Raw genomic sequence first — 7,823 nt, forward strand, 5'->3', positions numbered from 1 at the left:
ATGTATATTTACCATATAGCTGTGTACATTTCTACCTCTGATTATGATACTTATATATTGTTTATGTATTGCTATATATTTACCATATTGCAATGTATATTTGTACATTGTTTATATTTGGAGGTCATATTGTCCTCATTTATTGCACAGTTGTTTATTGTCTTAGTCTTTAAGTTAGGTAGGTATTGAGAATTATATAGATCAATAGTTATCTATGTTTGTCATTTATAATTAGACTAATCAGGTACGTTAGATACATAGAGATTATATTCAGAATAGATAGATAATCTTCAAACTCTTCAAAGAGCTGTAGAAAATGGACTTTAATTTAACTCAGAGTTCTATGGTAGACAAATAATTTGGTAGTGAGACACAATTGCTCCTGGCAACACCGATCTATTCCTGAGAAAATGTTGAGCACCAAAGACACTATGTGGAGCCTTTCTTCTTGGCAGAACTGGCCTTTGGGCAAAGAAATGCCCATACCTCAGCCATGACAGATACAGAGTATCCATAAAAGGATAAAACAGGACTGTCATATCCTGCCAAGACAGGGTAAGATAGTTTTGAAAAGTTTCTTACCTTTGAAAATGGTATGTCAGTTACATTAGGCCAAAGCCAAAGTTGGTTGCTTCAATGCTGCAAACTTTGGGTGATTGTCCAGGTATCTAGTTGTCTCTGTGATTTGTTGCATGTTTTGGAAGTTGATTGAATGCACTTACTAATTACTCAGGTAACATTATTTCCCTTCTCAGATCTTTGATGGGGTTGAAGACTATATAAATGTAGTTACTTTCCTCTCATGACTTGCCAAGTTATTTATTATATAAGACTTAAGCTAGTTAGAATAGGGTATTTGTACTTATTGTATATAATTTCGTAGTATGTTTAGAACTCTCTTACTTAAACAAAAGGGGGAGGTGTTGCGGGAGTCCCCCCCCCCCGCTCCTTCAGCCAATAGCTGCTGAGATACCAGCCCATTGTGGCGTGGTCTCTCCTTCTTTAAAAAAGCAGCAACTTCCCTTCTCTCGCTCTCTGGCTTCTGGCTCTGCTTCAGGCGACTAGGCTCCATTCCTGATTGCCCAGAGGGCTGTTGTCTGGGACGGTGATCAGTAAGTTTTTCCCCTTTAAATAAATAACCATTCTATTAATCATAATTCCAAACTGGTGTGGGATTGTTTATGATTTATGCCTTCATCTTACTGCTAGCCAAAACAACTTTATTGGTCATCCAATGAGAGAGAGGCATATTCACAGAATACAGAAGGACATCCTACACCATCTCCCATTTTATCTAATTAAAAAGTTTAAGCAAGAGAATAAAAATAAAAAAGTGTAAACAGAGGTTGCTCATTCATTTCCCATCCACCTAGACCTGAATAATCACGCAGAAACTATATTAGTTACATTGTTTAAACAATAGATTATATGTACTTTTAGCTAGCTTTTATATATTAAATTAACTCATTTCTATTAATCTGTGTATTGCCATGAGGCTGTGGCTTACCAGACACATATCTGGCATCTGTTTCCTTCAGCAGCTACAAGATGTCTTCTTGACTCCACCTACTATCTCCATATGTTTCTTCCAGCCTGTCTATATTCCAGCCTTCCATAGACCAAAGCAGCTTTATTCATTAACCAATAAGAACACCTATCTCCCCCTTTCTGTCTAAATAAGAAGTAAGGTTTTAATTTTAACCCATTAAAATTACATATAACAAAACAGGTATCATCAAGCAAAATTTATACTTAAAATATTTAGTCTATTTGTATCTAGAAACTTTCATAAGTAATTTATCTTGTATCTTAACTAAGGTCAACTATAATTATAACTATCTGTCTTCAACTCTTCAAAGATGCCAGAATGATAAAATTTACCTAAGTAAACAGGAAGTACATTGTAAGCAACTTCCAAATATCTAGTATTGATAGAGACATTTTGCTGCCTGGGCAGTCACCAAAATTCCTCTGAAAGCTTGGGCATCCATCTTTAGACTGCAGCCCCATAGTAGCTGACAGACTTTTGCACAAAGGATGAAATTTAAAGATCTAGTCTGCCTTGTACTGGAAAAGTTTATCAATTGCTTTCCTCTGTGTTCTGTAGAATATCTGACATTTTCTTCTGTGAATTAGGAACACTGAAGAACTGTCTCACCTTCTTTTGGCAAGTTCAGCAGCCATTTTTCTGTGTGTCTTGCATGTTCAGTTCATACAGTATAGCATCAAACAGTCCAGGCAAGAACAGTTTCTTGCCCAAATAAATAGCAAACTCCATAAGGAGCTTGATCAATGCCCATCATCCACTTGAAATAATTGTTACTGACAAAAATGAAATGTCACTGTTAAGAAAAGGCTTAAGTTCTTAAAATGTTTTAAATGTGAAATTCTGTAGGTCTTTGAAATTTCAGAAGATTACTTATCTAATTATAATAGATCTCTGTTCATCTAGAAAACCTAACATGACTACAAGTTTGACTATTATAAATGACTATCTATTAATCTATATTTCTTAATTATACATTACATTTTTTAATGAGCTGCAGAAACACAATACCTAAAACAAGAAAAGAAATATATATACACAGTACACACAGTGTAAAGAATTGACCTTAAATTTGTATCAATAAATCAAGATTCATGCCAATGCAAAGTATTCATCTTTATATAATATCTCTCCTCCTTTATTAATACAGAGATTGACTGTGACCATTTAACCATTTATAATCAACACTGTAAATGAAAACAATCATATCTAAAAATAATTTGGGGAACTTGGGTGTAGTTTTATCAAACTGCTTCCCGGTGTTTTTTGGGCAAAATACTTTTAGGGTTCACAGAGACCTTTCAGGAATCTTGTTCCATCAAATCACATTAGCCTGGAAGAAATCAACAAGTTCTCATCTTCTGTAGAAACAAAAGCATAATCTCTTTTCCAAAGTATCATATGCTTAGACTTAAATTTTGAAATCAAGATACCTTTAAAATATATGTGTTGGTTTAGCTTAGCAGACCCCAGGTTCAAATGTCTTTCTGCAGTCAAAAAATTCAAAGAAAACACACACACACACACACACACACACACACACACACACACACACACATATATATATATACATATATATATTGTATGTAGTCATTGTACTTATTGTATTTAGTTTTCTTATATTATTTATAGCTTTTTAAATTTTATACAAAAATGGAAATATAGTGATATTTCATTTGTATTTTAATAAATAAAGCCAACATGATAATTGGAGAGTAAAACAACTCTGGTTTACAGAACAGGCAATGGTAAAAAACAACTCTAATCCCAGTAGCCATACTAGTTTGCTGTAGAAACCAGATGGTGAATGCCTTTAATCCCAGTGGAGCATTTCTTTAAACTCAGCTCTAGAGAGGAATATAGGATGGGAGGAGACAGCACTCACAGACCATCTCATTTTGAGATTCCTGGAGGCGGTATCACAATTACAGACTGAGGTAGAAGTAAAAGTAAGTTACTGGCTGCTTTGTTTATCTGACCTTCAGGTTGAACCTCAATTTCTGTCTCTGTGTTTTTATTATTCGTGCTACAATTTGAAAAAGAGTAATTAGATTTCTTTCTACTTTAATTTGAAATGTTTAATTCATAGAGTATACTCTAGAAATTTAAAGATTGTAATGGAATACTTTTTAAGTGTTTACATATTTATTTGTCTAATTTACAAATTGTAAAAAATTTACAATACTTTAAAAAAACTCATAAACTTTAGCACAGCCCTAGACAGCTGTTAATTTACTTTATTTTCTCTACTTTCATATGAAGTGAGTCACACAGTAAGTGTTAATAGTTTATGCCATGAACTGCTTTACTTAGCAGTAAGAGAATGGGTGTAGGGATCAATCACTTAATGTGATAATGTAATTTTAAAAAGTTTCATTTCCAACAGAAAATTATGAGCCAGGTAAGAAAAACATAACAAAATTGGAGTTGACAAATCTTGTGGGAGTCTTAGGATCTTGAATATAGCAAATGTCAAAATAGCTATAACTGTTCACAAATGGATACATGACTAATGATGTAACTCCTTTTGCTTCATGAATTAAACAACAAATAGAGAATATAAACTAAGAGAAAAAATTAAAACATATGGAATCTGAATTTGAAAAAAAAATCAACAGTAACATTAAATTTAAAAATCACAGATAATTTCAGGACATGATTTAATAAGATTAGAAAATCAATTTTGTAATCTTTTTAAAATGAAAACTCCAATAGAACAAAGAAAGTAAGAAAACTAAAAAGCCACAGTGAAATGAAGGACATTTTAAAGTATCTCAACATAATATATGTTGTGAATTAAAGAAAGAGAGAGATAAAGGAGCAGAAAATATTTAAAATACTAATGGCTAATCAATATGCAAGTTTTGTGTGAAAAAAATACTATTCATTTTGGAAACTCAATGAAGTCTACAAAAGACAAACACTGAAGCACATAAAGATATTATAGTATAAGGTCAGAAATCCAAGATAATTTGGAATCTTGAAATGCGAAAAACACAAATAACACAGTACAAATCAAAGAAACAATAACTGATGGTGAAATATAAGAGGATGCATTGTTTTTTGGGAATGTAAACTGTCTGAGCCATTATGTTAGTTGTTGTGGAACTGGTTTTTTTTTTTTTTTTTTTTCAGGAATCCACTTTTTGATTTTATTCTCTTTTTTTTTTCTCATGGTTTATTTTTTTTATATTTAAAAATTTCTATCTCCTTCCCTCCTCCTCCCCCCTCCCTCCGCTCCTCCTCCCCCTTCCCTCCCCTCCTTCTCCCCCTTCCCTCCCCTTCCCTCCACCCATACCTCCCCTCCCTCCCTCTCAAGGCCAAGGAGCCATCAGGGTTCCCCACTCTATGCTAAGTCCAAGGTCCTCCCAACTCCCCCCAGGTCCAGGAAGGTGATCAACCAACCTGAGAAGGCTCCCACAGAGCCCGGCCATGCAGAAGAATCAGAGCCCAGCGCCAATGTCCTTTGCTTCTCAGTCAGCCCTCGCTGCCAGCCACATTCAGAGAGACGGGTTTGGTCGCATGATCCATCAGTCCCATTCCAACTGGAGTTGGTGATCTCCCGTTCGTTCTGTCCCACCGTCTCCATGAGTGAACGCACCCCTCACGTTCCTGACTTTCTCTCTCATGTTCTCGCTCCTTCTGCTCCTCATCAGGACCTTGGGAGCTCAGTCAGGTGCTCCAATGTGGGGCTCTGTCATTTTCCTCATCTATCGTCAGGTGGAGGTTCTATGGTGATATGCAAGAAATTCATCAGTATGGCTGTAGGAACTGGCCTTTTCAGGCTCCCTCTCCTCAGCTGCCCAAGGAACTAACTGGGGGCGTCTCCCTGGAAACCTGGGAACCCCTCTAGGGTCAAGTCTCTTGACAACCCTCAGGTAGCTCCTTAAATTAAGATATATGCTTCCCTGCTCCCATATCCACCCTTCCTATATCCCAAGCACCCCATTCCTCTGAGCTCCCCCCGTTCTCCCCTTCACATTTTTCTCTCCCCATCTTCCCTTGGCCCAGTCTCGCCCAACCCTCAAGTTCCCAATTTTGCCTGGCGATCGTGTCTACTTCCAATATCCAGGAGGATTACTATATCTTTTTTTGGGAGTTCACCTTCTTATTATCTTCTCAAGGATCCCAAATTTATAGGCTTGATGTCCTTTAATTATGGATAGAAACCGAATATGAGTGAGTACATCCCATGTTCATCTTTTTGGGTCTGGGTTACCTCACTCAGAATAGTGTTTTCTATTTCCATCCATTTGCCTGCAAAATTCAAGATGTCATTGTTTTTTACCACTGAGTAGTATTCTAGCATGTATATATTCCACAGTTTCTTCATCCATTCTTCCACTGAAGGGCATCTAGGTTGTTTCCAGGATCTGGCTATTACAAATAATGCTGCTATGAACATAGATGAGCATATGCTTTTGTTGTATGATTGGGCATCTCTTGGGTAGATTCCCAATAGTGGAATTGCTGGGTCCTGGGGTAGGTTGATCCCAAATTTCCTGAGAAACCGCCACACTGCTTTCCAAAGTGGTTGCACAAGTGTGCATTCCCACCAGCAATGGATGAGTGTACCCCTTACCCCACAACCTCTCCAGCAAAGGTTATTATTGGTGTTTTGGATTTTAGCCAATCTGACAGGTGTAAGATGATATCTCAAAGTTGTTTTGATTTGCATTTCCCTGATAGCTAGGGAGGTTGAGCATGACCTTAAGTGTCTTTTGGCCATTCGAACTTCTTCTGTGAGAATTCTCTGTTCAGTTCAGCGCCCCATTTTTTAATTGGGATAATTGGCATTTTACCGTCTAGTCTCTTGAGTTCCTTATATATTTTAGAGATCAGACCTTTGTCAGTTTCAGGGTTGGTGAAGATCTTTTCCCAGTCAGTAGGCTGCCTTTGTGTCTTAGTGACAATGTCCTTTGCTTTACAGAAGCTGCTCAACTTCAGGAGGTCCCATGTATTCAATGTTGCCCTTAATGTCTGTGCAGCTGGGGTTATGCGCAGGAAACGGTTCCCTGTGCCCATTTGTTGTAGAGTACTTCCCACTTTCTCCTCTGTCAAGCTCAATGTGTTCAGATTAATATTGAGGTCTTTAATCCATTTGGACTTGAGTTTTGTGCATAGTGATAGATATGGATCTACTTTCATTCTTCTACAGGTTGACATCCAGTTATGCCAGCACCATTTGTTGAAGATGCCCTCTTTCTTCCATTGTGTACTTTTGGCTCCTTTATCAAAAATCAGGTGTTCGTAGGTTTGTGGTTTAAGATCCGGGTCTTCTATACGATTCCATTGGTCAACTTCTCTGTTTTTATGCCAATACCAAGCTGTTTTCAATACTGTAGCTTTGTAATAGAGTTTGAAGTCAGGGATGGTAATGCCTCCAGAAGGACCTTTATTGTATAAGATTTTTTTGGCTATCCTGGGTTTCTTGTTTTTCCATATAAAGTTGATTATTGTCCTCTCAATCTCTGTGAAGAATTTTAATGGGACCTTGATTGGGATTGCATTGAATCTATAGATTGTTTTTGGTAGAATTGCCATTTTTACTATGTTGATCCTCCCAATCCATGAGCAGGGGAGATCCTTCCATTTTCTGGTATCCTCTTCAATTTCTTTCTTCAAAGACTTAAAGTTCTTGTCAAATAAATCCTTCACTTCCTTGGTTAGAGATACTCCCAGATATCTTATGCTATTTGTGGCTATTGTGAAAGGTGATACTTCTCTGATTTCCCTCTCTGCTTCCTTATCCTTTGTGTATAGGAGGGCAACTGATTTTTTGGAGTTGATCTTGTAACCTGCCACGTTACTGAAGGAGTTTATCAGCTGTAGGAGTTCTTTGGTGGAGTTTTTGGGGTCGCTTATGTATACTATCATATCATCTGCAAATAATGAAAGTTTAACTTCTTCCTTTCCAAATTGAATCCCCTTGATTCCCTTATGTTGTCTTATTGCTATTGGTAGAACTTCAAGCACTATATTGAAGAGATAAGGAGAGAGTGGACAGCCTTGTCGTGTTCCTGAATTTAGTGGGATAGCCTTGAGTTTCTCTCCGTTTAATTTGATGTTAGCTGTCGGCTTGTTGTAAATAGCTTTTATTATATTTAGGAATGACCCTTGTATCCCTAATCTCTCCAAAACCTTTATCATAAAAGGGTGCTGAATTTTGTCAAATGCTTTTTCAGCATCTAATGAGATGACCATATGTTTTTTTTCCTTCAGTTTATTTATATGATGGATTACATTGATAGATTTTCGTATGTTGAACCAGCCCTGC

The sequence above is a fragment of the Arvicola amphibius genome, chromosome X (genome assembly GCF_903992535.2).
Source record: "Arvicola amphibius chromosome X, mArvAmp1.2, whole genome shotgun sequence".
Taxonomy (NCBI): domain Eukaryota; kingdom Metazoa; phylum Chordata; class Mammalia; order Rodentia; family Cricetidae; genus Arvicola; species Arvicola amphibius.